This window comes from Pinus tabuliformis, chromosome 6, assembly GCF_031772625.1.
Source record: "Pinus tabuliformis cultivar Carrire ecotype Pingquan chromosome 6, CPIR1, whole genome shotgun sequence".
NCBI classification, from domain to species: Eukaryota; Viridiplantae; Streptophyta; class Pinopsida; order Pinales; family Pinaceae; genus Pinus; species Pinus tabuliformis.
Window position 1 is genome coordinate 783,177,379 of NC_142292.1, and position 18,857 is coordinate 783,196,235.

Genomic DNA, 18,857 nt, shown 5'->3' on the forward strand with positions numbered 1-18,857 from the left:
ATTCACACATTCTATATAAGAGTTTTAGCTTGAAGAATTGTTGAGTGAGCTAAGAAGTCTGAAGAATTTGAATCTGCGGAAGTGCCAGAAATCGAAATGTTTGAATTAGTTGACCAAATTCACAATGGGTAAATTGTTTTTTTTTTAGTACAAATCTAAGCTCACATGATCGAATAAAAAAAGTGAATGCAAATACCATATAATGCTTTGATATATTACTTAGGGAAAAAGAAAAATCGAAAGACAAAATTGTCTCATTCAAGATTTTGCCAAAGAGTTCATCAACGGATATCAGATCCTTTAATTTTGATTTTGGAGTTTTGTTATTCTAGATACTTTGGAGTTACTCATGTCCAAAATTTTCTTTGAACTGTGTGTGTTTAGGTTTTTTCTGAAGACTCTTTACATGTCCAAGATTTTCCTATTAACATGATCAGCCTCCCCTTTCGGCTTGAAACTAAAAGGAAGATCTCACTATTTCACTTAATTTTTCATTTTACACCCTGAGTAAGGATTAGGCCTTTGTATGCCGACTTTTATGTAATCTTGAGAAGCATTACAAAAGTACCTTACTCTGTTTGACCTGAAATTTTCTTGAAAGTTAGATTTTGGTATCTCTATCATTCTCCCTTTTTCCAGTAAGTCATTGGTCCTTGTGAGATTATTGGGTGATATGATATATTTGACCAAACAAAGACTTATCAAATTCAGTTAAAAACTTGAAGGAAATAAGTTTTATGATTATGAAAGATCTGTTTTGGTGTCAAACATAAATTCTGATTGCTTTTCAATTTATTTCCATTCTATTTAAAAAATATATGTTTTTTCAATTTATTCTAATACATCAGGCCATTTTCACTAATAACAATTCCAATTCCCCGCACAAACTAAAACAATGAACTCAAATTTCTATGTTTCAAAACAATAACATAACAAATTTAACCAAGAATGTTATTCAATAATTTATAAAGGAATAAGATTATGCCTTTGCAGTGGATTGTGCTGACCAACATGAGTCCTGCCACATACTGTTTGCAGTAGACACCTTCATAATTGCATATGTTACAACTTTGAGGTACATAGTCTTCAGAAAGATAAGGTGAAGGGGATTTAATCCAGGTTAGTGTGTAGAAATAAAAAGCCACATTTGGAAATTTAAGATTTCTATTGAATAGAACTAGTCGTTCCCTGCTGAGAGGAACCTCGATCCACTTTGATAAAATGTAGTTGGACGAAAGTTGTCTTGATCTACATTCTGCTGTAATTCACACATTCTATAGAAGAGTTTTAGCTTGAAGAATTGTTGAGTGCCAAGAAGCCTGAAGAATTTGAATCTGCAAAAGTGCCAGAAATCAAAATGTTTGAATCAGTTGACCAAATTAACAATGGATAAATTGTTTTTTTTTTGTAGTACACGCCTAAGATCACACGATCAAATAAAAAATGTGAATGCAAATACCATATAATGCTTTGATATATTACTTGGGGAAAAAGAAAAACGGAATGCCAAAATTGTCTCATTCACGATTTTGCCACTATGGAACTTATCGTATTCCAGCTTGAGAAGCATTATGAAAGTACCTTACTCTGTTTGACCTGAAATTTTCTTGAAATTTAGATTTTGGGATCTGGATCATTCTCCTTTTTTCCAGTAAGTCGTTGGTCCTTGTGAGATTTTTGGGCGATACGATATCTTTGACCAAACAAATACATATCAAATTCAGTTAAAAAATTGAAGGGAATAAGTTTTATGTTTATGAAAATTTTGTTTTGGTGTCAAACATAAATTCTGATTGCTTTTCAATTTATTTCCATTCTATTTAAAAAATATATGTTTCTTCAATTTATTCTAATACATCGGGCCATTTTCACCAAGAACAATTCCAATTCCCCGCACAAACTAAAACAATGAACACAGATTTCTATGTTTCAAAACAATAACATAACAAATTTAACCAAGAATGTTATTCAATAAGTTATAAAGGAATAAGATTATGCCTTTACAGTGGATAACAATGAACTCAGATTTTTATGTTTCAAAACAATAACATAACAAATTTAACTAATAATGTTATTGAATAATTTATAAAGGAATAAGAGTATGCCTTTGCAGTGGATTGTGCTGACTAACATGAGTGATGCCACATACTATTTGCAGAAGACACCTTCATAATTACATATGTTAAAAGTTTGAGGTACATAGTCTTCAGAAAGATAAGGTGAAGGGGATTTAATTTAGGTTAGTGTGTAGAAATAAAAAGCCAAATTTGGAAATTTAAGATTTCTATTGAATAGAACTAGTTGTTCTATGCTGAGATGAACTTCAATCCACTTTGATAAAATGTAGTTGGACGAAAGTTATCTAATTAATAATGAATGATCTACATTCTGTTGTAATTCACACATTCTATAGAAGAGTTTTAGCTTGAAGAATTGTTGAGTGCCAAGAAGCCTGAAGAATTTGAATCTGCGGAAGTGCCAAAAATCGAAATGTTTGAATCAGTTGACCAAATTGACAATGGGTAAATTATTTTTTTTGTAGTACACATCTAATCGCACACGATCAAATAAAAATTGTGAATGCAAATACCATATAATGCTTTGATATATACTTAGAAAAAGAAAAATCGAATGCCAAAATTGCCTCATTCAGGATTTTTCCACTGTAGAACTTACTCTATTCCAGCGAATCCCTTTCGGTCTTCCGAAGCTCCACCATGAAGAGCGAGGGCGTGACTTCAAAAATCTCGGCATCAATAGACAAATGCCCCTTCCGCCCCTGCTCCGATCCCTGCAACTTCACCTTACCATCCTTCGACTTCTTGAAACTGAACTGGAAAGACTTGAAATCTCCTCCAGCTTCGACATTATGCTCGACGCCGGCTGAGTCGAAGTGAACCTCGACTCCTCCTGCTTCACCACATCATCCTTGAACAGGCCCGAGAGATTGAACCCCGACGAGAGGGAAATTATGTCGAAGGCGTTCAGGAAAGTCAGCTTGGGGGCGGGGAAGGTCGAGCCAACATCTTCTAATTGTCTGACATTGACATCATTGTCGGCCTGTGGGCGCTTGAAGCCCCAACGGAACCAAGAAACCTCCATGAGTTGCAGAACAGTGATCCTCGTCAGAGGGTTAGGGTCTAGCAGCCGGATAACCAGACGCCAGACTTCAGAGGAAAACCAGGGCAGGCATTTGAAATCCCCCTTGTAGATCTTCTTATACATCACTATCAGATTCACATCTTGGAACGGCAGGTAGCCTGCCATGAGAACGAACAGTATGACCCCGCACGACCAGATGTCGGCCTTGGCTCCGTTATATCCCTTCTTGGTAATCACCTCCAACGAAACGTATGACAACATGCCGCACGCCGTGTGGAGAAGGTCGTCTTGTCTGAACTTCTCCAGCAGCGCACTGAGGCCGAAGTCAGTGACCTTCATATCACCATTTTCATCTAATAACAGGTTCTCCGGCTTCAAATCCTGGTGATACACACCCCAACTGTGGTAGAAATCGACCGTGCTAATCAGCTACTGAAAATAGTTTCTTGCTTCCTCTTCCTTCAGTTTCCCCTTTTCAACAACCGGATTGAAGAGCTGGCTGCCAGATTTCGCAGATGGGTCTTTACCTATGCGAATTGAATACCTGCAACAAATTCGTAACTATTTTCTCGTGATCGAACGGTTCAACCTTTCTCAATCGTCTAACATATAATCTTAGGGTGCATAAGGATGACAGGTGGGCAAGAAGGGGAGTTGATTTCAAAGGGAACGCCTTACGACGTAATTAATATGGTTCATGTTATGATTAACATAATCTAATATATACTATTGTTTCTAAATATAAAGTACATTTTATCTTATATATTTTAGCATTGCTTTGGATCATGAATATACTCTAACATGAACAAAGATTGAATGCATAGTATTTGAACCTTTTAAAAATTAAAAGGCTAAACTTATAATAAATGGACATTGTAGATATCTTAACATCATGTTATAGGATTATGTTATTATTTCTTCCTTTCTTATTAGATTCTTAGACAATAAACATTTATAAGTATTAAATGTGGTAGACGCATGCTCTAATCGAATCTTTCCTTCTATTTATTTCCAGATGTAGTAAAATATGTGCGTTTATTGGTGAACAAGAAAACCATTGCGTTTTAAAGTAACATTGGATAAAATTATAACAAACTCACTCTAAAAGGGCTCCCATAATGTATCTAACTAGTTTATTTTTTACACAAAATAATTTCATTGAAAATTGAAAAATAATTTTCACTTAGGTGTATTATTTAGAGACTATACCCTTTAATCTAACTTGTAGACATATCAACTAAAAATTAAATATATTTAAATTATAATACTTTGACAAATACAATTGTGGAGGTTTCAAAAAAAGTGTTGAACATTTGAAACATGTTTATTTTTCTCATTGAAACTATATGACGAGTCCTAGGTAAAGTACTTGATGGTTATCCATTGCATATCTTTAAACTATCTTTTAAAAACAACAATTTATATTATACCACCGTAATAATTAGTTTCCCAATAAGACTAAATTCCATGCAAATTATTAATTGATACATATTCATACTATTACAAATGATGGTTTACTCCAAAATCTAGTTACACAAATGTCACAACTTACAAGTTTCTAAATTTCATTGCTCCAATGATAATAAAAACAACAAAATTTCTCAAATTTCCAAGAAGTTATGCATTAAAGCCGAAGAAAGAGGGTCATTGAATATTTGTGCAAAATAATCTCCTCTTAAATCCAGCTTGAGAAGCATAAAGGGAGAAGAAAGAGGGTGATTGGATATCTATGCAAAAGAATCTCCTCTTAAATGCATCTTGAGAAGCATGAAGGGAGAGATTCTATGTCATAGTACCAAAATGCTCCAATCTAAATGTGTCCCATCTTTTAAGGCATTTTTCAAAAGTTTGGTAATATGTGGACCACCTAGGCACAAGATGATACAAATGGACGAAAAAATATGTGGTGTAGTGTGGCCTTCAATACTATACACCTTTATTCTTTTAAGATTAATTTGAACTAAAAATATAACTTTATTTTTTCAGTATCTATATAGAAAAAACATGTTAAAAAAAAAAATATTTTAATGTTTTATATAATAAAATATCCAATTTGGGTTATGAATAAAATATTGTAATATGAATTAATATTGATGGATACTTAAAAATATATTAATAACAAAAAAAAACCATTTTAATGTGTGTTACAAAAAAACCATTTTAATCTATGTTTATGAAATGGCTCAATGAACATGTAATCTCTAAAGCATTCAAAAATACAATTTAAACAAAGAAAAATTACACATTGGTTTTTGCACTCTAAAAGAAGTATGCACCTAAAGAAATTCGATCCCTCTTAGCTCAATTTAGATGTGTTTAAGATAGATATATTTTGCTTAAACTTAAAAAATTATAAATTGAATTTGCATTAAAACAAATATAATAAAATAATAGATAATTATTGTTTTTTTATAATTGAAATATCTTCCTTTGGATTATTTTGGGAAGAGAATTCTCAGATTTGATCCTCTCGATTTTTGGTAGAGGAGAGTTAAGATGGATCTAGGTTGGCTTAACTAGTAAGTATAATTATAATTACAAAGATAATTACTAATCTTTTTATTTTTGTTTTTTATTTAATTTATTTATTTTTCTAATTTTATTTTGATTGAAAGTTATGTTTTTATTTTATTTTATATGTTTAATTTAATTTAATTTTTATTTTAGCTTGATCAAGTGTATTGGAGATCACTTCTCAATGCAAAGCTTGTTGCTTATGAATATTTTAGAAAAGAAGAAAATCCTCATTTTTTCAAAATATATATTTTAATAAAAAAATAGGGATAGTCTAAATGACCATATCCTTTCAAGCAAGAATGCGATTTTTTGTTGTTTAAAATACATTTTTAATGCATAAATAAATTCAATGCTCCAATTCTACAAATGAAATAACTTTTAGAAATGTCATTTCATGTTTAAAATTAAGCTAACCCAAAACAATAGCGTTTACATCAAAAAAATTTATTAAATTAAAAAATCATTACTCAAATATAATATTAAAAAACATAGTCTTCATGGTAAGATTTTTGGTTAATTTTAATTTAATTTTTAGGGTATTGAATCTATTTGTACATTAAAAAAATATATGTTAAATAAAGAAAAATCACAATCTTGCTTGAAATTGTAAGACTTAGCGAAAAAACCATCACACATATAAATTAAAGTGCACTTTTCAAATTTTCTTATAACAAATTCCATTAAAATCATAATTATTTTTTAACCATAGGAGACCATAGACTTCCTAAGCTAACTTTAAATTCCAACCAAAACCACCTAAGGCTCAAATGAGGTTGGTATAAAGACATGAGGCCTGGTTACACCATTGGGAGATCGAAGACAATGTTGCATTGCAAAACATTAATAACATTAAAAATATTGTTTCTTCTAAGTTCAAAGAAAAAATGTGGTGTGAAAAAGATTTAACAGCTAAAAGAAAATTAAGATATTATAAGGAGGTCATCAACCCCACCCTAGAAGATCAAAAGTATCTCTCTGTTTTAACTAGCTCAAAGAAGAAAATTAATATAGCTAAGATTAGAACGAACTCTCATGAGCTCCATAGTGAAACGGGTCGTTGGGCAGTTCCTAAAACACCACGGATGGAAAGGATCTGCCATCTCTCTAAGAATATGAACATCGAGGATGAAAATCATTTTCTCTTAGAATGTCCCACTTACAACCACATTAAATCTCAATTTCATAATCTTTGTTGCAACACTGACCTTCCTAGCTTTTTACGATGTCAAAATTGTAGTGAGCTTGGGAGGCTTATCTCCAAGCTTTTTGAACATAGAAATAAAATCTTAAATCAAACTAAATAATTCGTTTCTTTAGGTCCGATAAACCAAAATTTGGTCTCATTGGACGTTAACCATCATCAGCATCAATATAATATAAAATTTTTAATGCATAATTTCACATCAAAACAAATAAACCTTATCATACTAATTTAAAAAACACTAATTCTCATGATTAATATTTTAGTTCGAATGTATTCAAAATTGAAATTATGATCGAAATTCTTGCCCAGCAGCACAAGCATGAAAATATTGCTTTAGATAGGTCTCCACACAATCAATTAGTTTATTACTACTTTTAAATACCAACGTTCAAATGAATCATCCATCTTAAAGCTAAGATACCAAATTTGAAAAAAAATAAAAAATAAAACATAAAATATGACATCACGTGCATTTACATGGTCATTAAACTTTTTTTTTTCAATAAATAGTTGAGGTGGACTGCTATGGGCCATTTGAGCATGACAACTTTTTTTTTAAGCAATAAAACTTATTGTAATTAAATGGCCCTTCCTCACCTCGATGCATTTTGCAGTGACCTTTTCAAATTAGCCCTGCGTCTCCGGTGCTCTTTAGAAGGCTCCATCTCCATTCGCTGCAGCAAAGGAAAGATTTCTTCAAACCTGTCATTGGTGTTATCAGTGGCAGTGCATTGTCTTTTGGGATTCATTTTTCGTAAAACAGAACATGATTCTAGAGGGTGGTTACTTCTGGCGATATCCACAAAACAGACCAACATAATCCCTTTAAATTTGCAAATGTTCCATTAAATAAACTGCCATTTTTTGGGCAACAAATCATTTATTTGATTCAACTCTGAGTTTATACCCTCAGAAATTTTCTAAGAGAAAATCTGCAACCAGCCGTCCACCAAAAGTCGGTTCTGCGATTTGGCTGACAAATTAATATGCATAAACAAAGACAAATGCAAGGGAGAATTTCCTTTGAGTTTTCCTGGACGCATTTCCCAGGATTTCAAAATTTCATTATCATGTGCTAAATTTGAAACATGGAGTGGATGTAAAATTATCCACACATACTTATTATCACTTACAACAGAACCATCACAAACACAAACACCAAACGGAAATCCTTGAAAGGTGAGAGACGAATGTTTATGGAGACAGGATGGTCTGCAGGAGGCCGGAAAAGTGCCTATTTATAGGATAACAAGCTCCAAGCAACTTAGTCTACTCCCTATTATTTCTATATATATATTTCCCCTTTGCTGAATAGGGGAGAGATTCATAATGTTGTGCAGGGACCAGTAATTGATATAGTACTGGTCCCACCAAACTACCATAAATTGAGACTTTTGAAACCAATATTTAAACAAAAATAAATAACATTAAGTATAAATAGGTATTAATTTATGTCCAAAATTTCCCCATACATTGACTGGGCCCACAACTGTCCATAAATAGTATTTTACTAGTTAAGACTGCAAACCATATTGACCCAACTAGAAAACAGCTAAAACCATAAAGGCTTCCAAAATGGTCTATTCCAGAAGTAGAAAGCAGCAGTCACTTCAACCCCCACTCATCAGAACTGCAGCTTTGCATCCCAAATAAATATGCCTACTTGCACATAACAAAAGGGAATGTATGTCAGCCATAACTGCTGTGTTGTTCAACAACTAAACACCCTATGTTCAATAAATGACACCCAACCCAATAACATTTAAACCCACTTTGTGCAATAAATGACACCTAGACCCAATAACTGCAATAAATGACACCCAACTCACTCTATTTCTCATTAAAACAGATCAAAGCACATGGATCAAAAAATAACCAATTCCCAACCATTAGATCACATCAAATTAAATCCAGACCGCACATTCAAAATGAAGCCATTGCAATCCATGTGCATCCATGTCCACCAATTAAATTCAAGTGCCCAAAACTATAAAAGAAGTCCACCCACTGTTGAAGTTGCATCTTATGCTTTCAAACCATTCAGCGAACTTGAAGACAACATCACAAAACAGTTGCCAATATATCCAAGTTAGTTATATGAATTACAACTCATTCTTCTTATAGTTCTGTTTTCATTGTTTTCATCTATCAGGTTTCTTACATGATCTGTCTGGCCATAACTGCTAGAAGGATACCTGGATGGTTTCACAAACAGCCATTGAAAGTCATTGTTCTTACAGTTCTATTTTCATTGTTTTCATTTATTAGAGTTCTTACATGATCTGTCTGGCCATACTAAATATTCCAAGGGAGGTTTTTCTTGGTTTTCTTGAAGATAATAGGGACACAGTTCAAAAGAGTTCCATGCTATTGTAGCAAAAACAAATTCAAAATTTTATTTAATAACCATGTGGCAACAATGATGAGAACAAGAGCAAACAATCTTGAATATAATTTATCATAAACTAGAGACACATCAACAGGGCTCTTTAGTGCCTTCATTACATAGGTAAGCCTATGTTTTTGGTAGTCATTGCTTGATGCTAGAATACAATACAGTTTAGTGTCAAGAGAGACTTCACTAATTTGAATGAGTATGGTATCAAAAATCATTGTGGTATTGGCATGGACCATTATCTTTGTTGTGTTTTATAGTGAGATATGGGCTCAAAGGAATCATGCTTTGAGATGGTCAAAGGAGGAAAACAAAACATTGATAAACTACTTGACAGTTACCCTGGTTTTCGTCACTTCTGAGATTTTGGCATTGCTTCTTTTTATTCTTCCTTGAGATTGTTGCTTGCAAATTTCCTCTTCAACTACTATTTCCAAATCAAACCTATGGTCTCTCCAATGAAAGCAAAATTGAAGATTAAAAATATTCCATGCAAGTGGCATGTTTTACTTAATCAAAGTAACAAAATTTTTGTGGTGTGATCATGGGTCCTGGTTATTCATGTATTTCATGGACACCTTGATATGGTATTCCATTCTCACATCCTTCATTTTTTGTGGGAATATTCTCCCATCTTGGTGAGATAAGGAATATTAGACATTTGAGGTTGTGAGTGCTATCCAAAACCTAGAGAAAATATTAAAATGTAAATCCATCAATGTGAAAACTAATTTTTGCAGGTGGCCCTAGGAGGTGAATTTTGACTGCTTATTTCAGGAAAACGAAGCAAAATTTTGAAAATCCACGAGAAGTTGCAGTACTGAGACATTTTTGGCAATGCCAAACAGCAAAAAAAATGGAAAATGATATTTGAAACAACTATCATAGAATCCTACTTGAATCCATATAAAAGTTGCTAAATTGATGAACTATGGATTTTGAAACAACTATCATAGAATCCTACTTGAATCCATATAAAAGTTGCTAAATTGATGAACTATGGATTTACTTGGAATGACATTTGCAAAATTTTGACACTGCCCTATGAAAGTTAAACATTTACTCTCATTATGAAAACAGATGAATACATGGAAAAATCCAGTGTGAACGAAAAAAATACTAAATATTCAGAGTAACTCCAGAATATTGAAATGCTCGATAAGTTCCCTGCGGAAAGAGGATTTGCATTAAATCGAAGGCTAGAAAATGTGAATTCATATTGATGTGCAATATTAATATGATTTATCACTTCTGGTGCTCCCATATCCAAACTTCAACAGCTTGAGAAAGAGAATCTTTTGAAATTGGATGTAGAATTTCATAGTTGTGTGATTGGTCATATAAAAGTTGCTAAATTGATGAACAGGCAGGCAATTGAGAGACCACAAGGCTGATCACAACTGCAAGTTGTTCCCAACATAGAATTTATGCCTGGAATGGTGGCCATGGACGAAAATGGAGAAGTTGCAGTACTGAGACATTTTTGGCAATGCCAAAAAGCAAAAAAAATGGAAAATGATATTTGAAACAACTATCATAGAATCCTACTTCAATCCATATAAAAGTTGCTAAACTGATGAACAAGCAGGCAATTGAGAGACCACAAGGCTGATCACAACTGCAAGTTGTTCCCAACATAGAATTTATGCCTGGAATGGTGGCCATGGACTGCAATGGAGAAGTTGCAGTACTGAGACATTTTTGGCAATGCCAAACAGCAAAAAAAATGGAAAATGATATTTGAAACAACTATCATAGAATCCTACTTGAATCCATATTAAAGTTGCTAAATTGATGAATAGGCAGGCAATTGAGAGACTACGAAGTAATTTGCAATGAGAGACTACGAAGTAATGCAATTCGATTTCCTGTAACATAAGTAATGCAATTCGATTTCCTGTAACATACATGTTGATAATTTCCTGTAATAAAGGAAAAGTATTTTTGCAGAAGTAATAAAGCATAATTTACAAATATTCTAATGTCTAAATGCATGCAATAATTTTACAGGTTGTTGCATCTATGGCAAAAGGAAGTTACTATGCTCGTACAAGGAGAAGTGGCAGGAGAGTGACAAGGGGTGCGCAGCTGCGATGCACATCGTCTGATGATGACAGGCCAGCTGATGTCAATGCCAACAATGCACCAGGGAACATTGTTGAGGATGACCATGTGACAGCAGCTGATGTTAACACACCATCAGCCACAAAACCACCATCAACAACAGTCCAAGGGGCAAGCTCAACTAAAAAGATCAGTGCTATAAGAGGATGGACAAAAGAACAAATGTTAGTTGCAATTGACGACATAGAGTTTCATGGATACTTAGTTCAGGCATCTGCAAAAAAACATGGTATTCCTCCCTCATCAATACATTATTGGATAAATGGACTGACTCATACAAAACGTAGAGGGCCTCTTACAGTTATGACTGAGGAGGAGGAGGCCGAGGTGGTTGAGTGGTGTAAAGAGATGGCCCAACTGGGACATGGGCTAGAGTTGATACAACTCAAATCAACAGTTGCTCAAATCTGTCAAGGGAGGCCAAACCCATTCAAAGATGGGTTTCCTGGTAAATCATGGTGGTTTGGGTTTAAAAAAAGGCATCCAGAACTTGTATTGCGTACTGCTGAGGGCCTTGACAGAGACAGAGCATTAAATTTGCGCCCTGCAGCTGTGCAAAAGTTCTATGACACACTTTATAGTGTTTACGATAAACATTCTTATGGAGCAGACCATATATGGAACTGTGATGAAACAGGTTTACAGGTAGGGAGGAATTGTGGCATGCGAGTAATTGCCAAGAGAGGAAGCCGAAATGTGCCAAAGATTTTGCCCAAGAGCAAGGAGTGGATAACTATTTTATGTTGTGTCAATGCAATTGGTACTTCAATCCCAGGATTTTATCTATTCAAAGGTAAAAATCAACTGAAAAACTATATACAGAACTGTGAACCAGGTGCATGCATGGCTGCACATCCCCATGCATGGATGACTAAAGAACTGTTTCTAAGTTGGCTTTTTCACTTTGCTGCATCGGTACCAGGTGGCGTCTCGCCTAATAACAGACACCTTTTGATATTAGATGGCCATGGGAGCCACATGGCTGTACAAACAATTGAGGAAGCAAACAATTTAGGCATCGACCTGTTGACATTTCCAGCTCATACCACTCACAGACTGCAACCCCTTGATGTTAGTGTGTTTGGCCCTTTCAAGAACTATTTCAGGTCGGAGCGCGCTGCATGGATGGCAAAGAATCCAGGGGTTGAGGTGAAAAGGTTTGAGCTAGCAGAGCTTGCAAGTAAAGCTTTTAAAAGGGCTTTGACACCATCAAATATCAAGGCTGGCTTTAGGAGGACAGGAATCTGGCCACTGAACTATGATGCTCTTATGCATGATACTGGTTGTAGCCAAGCGTTTCATGTGGATGGTTAGGAAGAAGGGAATGCCCAAACAGGTGTTGAAGTGCAAGAAGTAGATGACCAAGATGATGTTGTTGCAGCTGGTAATATGATTTCCCTGTCTCAAGGACACTTATATGCTGAAGATGATGAAACTGTATGTGAAACACAATATAACAATGAACAAATTCGCAGTAACATGGAGATCGTTCCACCAACTCAAGAACATGAAATTCATGTTGCTGATATTGTTAATGATATTGTTGAACATGAAGTTGACAATGACCAATTGACATTGCCAAGCCAAGTAACCCCAACTTCATGGCTAGCAGAAGCAATGATCAATATGAATGCACATAGTGTCTCAGCAACCAATGAAGAAAGCATGAACATGCCCTCACAACCAGCAGAATTGAACAGTGAAATTGTTCATTTTTTTGTGGACAATAGATCAATGGAAGAAGATGAAGGACATAATGAGGCATCAAATGAAGATAATGATATAGTTCAATCAGTTCCAACAGATACTGAAAGGGAAGTACCAAGCAATGACATGCAGGTGGGAGGGGTGGAGAAGACACTTGGACGGTTCCTAAAGCTACCAGTAGAGAGAGTATCAATGAAAAAAAAGCAAGGTGCACTGGGTAGTCTTTGTCTGGGCTGAAGCTCACAGTTACTCACCTCAGAGGACTATATAAACCTGTTAGTTGAGTCTGAAAAAAAGAAATTTGAAATGCAAGAATTAAAACAGAAAAAGAAGGATCTAGTCAAGGAGAAGAAGGCAGCAAGGATTGTTGCAGCACAACGTCGAGCAGATGAAAGGATTGAAAGAGATAAAGCAAGGCAAGTTAAGGACCAACAAAAGCAAATGGCAAGACAGGAAAAGGAAAAACGAAAGGCACAACAAATGCTTGAAAAGGAACAAGGGATGATCAATATGGTTGACAATGATACAAGAATAGCTGATGAAACCAGGATTATTTCAAACTCATTGGACTCCATTGCAGATAATACACCATTATTCCAAGATCTCATAAACATTCAAGTGCCTCACTATCAAACTGAGGGTTTACCCACTTGCCTTATTCCTACCAGAGTTGGTGTCAATTCTATGTATGCTCATTACACCTCCACTTAATGCAGGGGTCAGTATTACAAATGTGAGGTATGGGTACTCAATACCTCCATGGTTGGAAGCTGCAAATGGGAGTCAATCATATGGCAGCAATCAACCATTTCCTAATCAACCCTTGACAGGTAGGCCAACCTACCTGGCTCAAGAAGGTAACTCGGGGAGTTTTGGCACTCAAGATTCTCAGGGCCATAAAGAATAGGGGTGTCATATGTTTTTGGTTGTAACCACATTATGATGTGGATTTTGGATGGATTGTATCTTTTTCTTGTCACAGAAACATTTTGGCTTACAACCTAGGTTGTTTTATTTCATAATGTGTGATACATTGTAGCCAAAATCCATTTTAGAAGGAACATCTATAGTCTATTATAATGTAGAAATCTTACAAGATTCTCAGGGTCCTAAAGAATAGGGGTGTCATATGTTTTTGGTTGTAACCACATTATGATGTGGATTTTGGATGGGTTGTGTCTTTTTCTTGTCACAGAAACATTCTGGCTTACAACCTAGGTTGTTTTATTGCTTTGAAACGCTAACAACATTATGGTTCTATGCATTCACTACATTGAAAAGCCAACATCAGCTTGGTTGGTTGTAAAGCAGTTTTATTTGCGAGCTAAGCACAAATGTTTACAAAAAAATTGATTATTAACATTGAAAGACTATGTATTACAGTGGAAGAAATGCTAGTACCTAGAAAGACAAAAAGAGAAACCAATGAAGTCTGCCACCCAATGGATGCAAACATAATAGTTAGACCTGAAACCAATGGCTCAAAAAATACACCAACCTCTGAAATATTTAAGAGAGATGATATCAATCCACAAAAGATGCTACAATGATAACTTAGATACTTATTCCCCTTCTGAAATTGTTATGTCAATTCATATTATGTCTTGGGGCTTCTTTTTCCACTGCAAAGATGAACAATATTTCACAAAATAAATCACTTAATACTTCACCATTAGCTTCAAAATGATGCTCCCAAGACTGATAAGTGATTTCTTATGGATATTAAACCTTAGCAAATTGATTTCTTCCTACTGAAACAAGTACACCAGATCTCGAAAAGCATATTTCAGATATCAGAAAACATATACCAGACCTTAGAAAAACATTTGGAAAGTCACCAACAAAAAAACATATGACTTTATTAGCCTCTTATGGTCAATGTGCAATGGTCTTAGGCTTATTATTATTGTCCTATGGTATTTATTAAGTCACAGTAGCAATATGCTTCAGATCTAATTATTCATTGCAGTCAACAAGGATCATAGAAAGCAGGCCACTGTAAGCAGTTTTTCAACTTTGAAAGAATAACCTAGATCTAAGTAAGCTTACCTACAACATCTATAGCTAAGATAATGAGAGGAAGGATATGTCGATGTGATCCTTCATACACCTGTATAGTGGCATGGTCCTTTGCAACAACATCAAGGGAAATTGAAAAGGAAGCTAGGGGTGACGATGCCTGAAATGCTTCGGATCTAGCAGTTCTTTTAGATGATGAGGAAGTAATCATCAACAAGAAGAAACCATCCAGTTAGGTTCCATATCTCATATCCTGCTAGGTCCCTTACTATAATTTGACCTCTGCCCCGACAAAAGACAGATTAAAGAGGACAAATACCTATTGAACTGCTTGGGATCTATCAATTTTTTCAAATGATGAGGAAAGCTGAAGCAATCATCCACATCCACACAATCTCAAAATCATTAATTGACATGCTTACTAAGTTCATTCACATCCACAAGCCTATCTCCAAGACGATGGTGTGGAAGGAAAAGTAAATGTTAGCAACCCTCAACTGAAAGTAGCTAATTTAGAAACTAAAAGCCATGCACAAAAGTCACCTTTATGTTAATTTTAGATCTAACTTCTATAAAATTGCTTCTCTACTTTAATAATGCAACAATTTTGTAAGGAACGATGATAAGTATAGGAAGGATATATTATGCAAGAGTTAATATTCCCGAAGAGTAGCTAGAACATGTTGTGTTATATGAAAAATACAAATTAGAATGTCAATGTAATGTTTTGCAATGAGATGAGATGAAAACATGCAATGCTCAAATAAGAAAGACAAAAAGAGAAACCAATGAAGTCTGTCACCCAATGGATGCAAACATAATAGTTAGACCTGAAACCAATGGCTCAAAAAATACACCAACCTCTGAAATATTTAAGAGAGATGATATCAGTCCACAAAAGATGCTACAATGATAACTTAGATACTTATTCCCCTTTTGAAATTGTTATGTCAATTCATATTATGTCTTGGGGCTTCTTTTTCCACTGCAAAGATGAACAATATTTCACAAAATAAATCACTTAATACTTCACCATTAGCTTCAAAATGATGCTCCCAAGACTGATAAGTGATTTCTTATGGATATTAAACCTTAGCAAATTGATTTCTTCTTACTGAAACAAGTACACCAGATCTCGAAAAGCATATTTCAGATATCAAAAAACATATACCAGACCTTAGAAAAACACTTGGAAAGTCACCAACAGAAAAAAAATATGACTTTATTAGCCTCTTATGGTCAATGTGCAATGGTCTTAGGCTTATTATTATTATCTTATGGTATTTATTAAGTCACAGTAGCAATATGCTTCAGATCTAATTATTCATTGCAGTCAACAAGGATCATAGAAAGCAGGCCACTATAAGCAGTTTTTCAACTTTGAAAGAATAACCTAGATCTAAGTAAGCTTACCTACAAGCACATACTTCTGTAAAATATCTTAACTCTCAAACACATCCATCTTCTATTGAATACAGAAAGAAGTTAATACACAGCAATAGCTCAAAACCAAAACTCACTAACCAACACAGTGGCGCACCCTACATTTCCTTTCTCAGATAACAGAATAAGGTAAAATAATGTCTCTAAACACGTGCAATAAGAACTTGGTTTCATTGTGTCAAACCCTAAACCTACTCAGAACACCTAGTACACCCTAGCTCCATGGATAACTACACATCAAGCAAATCTGCTGGTGCCTCCTATAGAACTAAGCTCTCATCCAGAAATAGACGACTCCCATAAAAGCACCTTGGACAGCCTAAGGATGTACACTATTTGAAAAACAGACCATGCATGCACCCTCAAAACTGAACTAAACTTAAAGCCAAACTGAACAGTAACAAAAGACAAACCGGAATTGCTAAATCTGAACAACCTGCAGAATGGAATAAACTAAAAGTGGAAACACATGAAAGATACTAAGATTCGCATATGCATGTTAACACAAGTATGCACCCTCTACACTCCTACATAATTGCACCTCCCTTACACCGCAGATTAGTAATGTGCCATCTCTATGCAAGGATTGTTGCACAAAACCCAAGACGCACATTTAAAGCATATCATTGCTATATGAATCTGCAACATTGCTATGCCATCCAGATAAGAATATTGTCTACGCAACAAATAAGAACTTTTAAGAAGGCAACCAATTGCCCTTATCTCACAATGTTCAACCCAAAAAGAACAGTAAGGAAATGGTTAAGAAACCAGTGCACTTTCCAACAATAAATTTCTTCATTATGCTCAGTCCATTGTTGTGAGATGGCTATCAATCAATACGAACAGTCACAATACATGAAGAAATGGAAAAAACAAGTAAATATTTTTGTCTGCAGTGTTTGTGAACTTAGTCAGAGTGTTAGAGTTGGCAATGTACTCAGCACTGTAGGTAAAAATAGAATTATTTGGAAACAATTAACATCTTCTATCTTTAACAAAAGGGAAGATTCAATAAACCAGCTCAAGGATATTAATTTTCAGACCACTGTAAGCAGTTTTTCAACTTTGAAAGAATAACCTAGATCTAAGTAAGCTTACCTACAAGCACATACTTCTGTAAAATATCTTAACTCTCAAACACATCCATCTTCTATTGAATACAGAAAGAAGTTAATACACAGCAATAGCTCAAAAGCAAAACTCACTAACCAACACAGTGGTGCACTCTACATTTCCTTTCTCAGATAACAGAATAAGGTAAAATAATGTCTCTAAACACGTGCAATAAGAACTTGGTTTCACTGTGTCAAACCCTGTTTCATTGGTTTCTACGCAACAAATAAGAACTTTTAAGAAGGCAACCAATTGCCCTTATCTCACAATGTTCAACCCAAAAAGAACAGTAAGGAAATGGTTAATAAACTAGTGCACTTTATCCTTGCAAACAAAACCCTAAAACCCTAACCTGCAAAACCCTAAACCCTCAAAACAAAACCCAAAACCTGTCTGCAAATTTAACAAAAATTCCAATAAACAAGGTGAGGTGTTGAAAAACACAAGGTGAGGTGTTGAAAAACACATCAGAAATGGCTGGTACCCTCAAAACAAAACCCCTAACCTACAAAACCCAAAACCTGTCTGCAAATTTAACAAAAATTCCACAAAACCCAAAACCTGTCTGCAAATTTAACAAAAATTCCAATAAACAAGGTGAGGTGTTGAAAAACACAAGGTGAGGTGTTGAAAAACACATCAGAAATGGCTGGTAGGATTAAAATCCTACCGGATAGAAGCCATGTCCAAGTCCAGAGCTCGCCACACCTTCGGCAGACCTTCTCCAGCACTCGCCACACCTGCCACACCTACAACAAGTGGGAAATTAGCAAATGGAGAAAAAAAAAAAACCAAAAAAACCACACAAAAACCACCAAAACCTGCAATTACCTGTAAATGCCACCTTCGACCTCGAACTGGCTGAAATTGGTACTGGCTCCTCCCCAAACAACAAATAGCGCGAATTAAACAACCACCCAGGAAACCCTAAACCACCGGCGGTCCAGACTGAACAACAATTGCAGGCGGAAAACCACAAGAACAACAGAAACCATGTTCCAACCATGGATTCGTGCAAGCAAACAATGGCGGACATCAGCTCAACCATGGCGGACGAAGCGCGCAGGTAATGGAGCCGTCCCGCGCCATCGTCGGCGGAGGGCTTCGAACAAACACCGGACCCGAACAGAAAACCCACAGGCAAACCACACATCGCGGCAAATAGGCGGAAACGAGCGGGCGAAAGGTCGACAAACGATGTTTTATGGCCTGACACGCTGCACAACATGT

At 35.2% G+C, this 18,857-nt stretch overlaps 1 pseudogene; it reads right to left on the minus strand.

Moving 5' to 3' along the window:
- Positions 1-2,677: 2,677 nt before the first annotated feature.
- Positions 2,678-18,780, minus strand: LOC149261066 (CBL-interacting protein kinase 18-like; annotated as a pseudogene).
- Between the last annotated feature and the right edge of the window lie 77 nt (positions 18,781-18,857).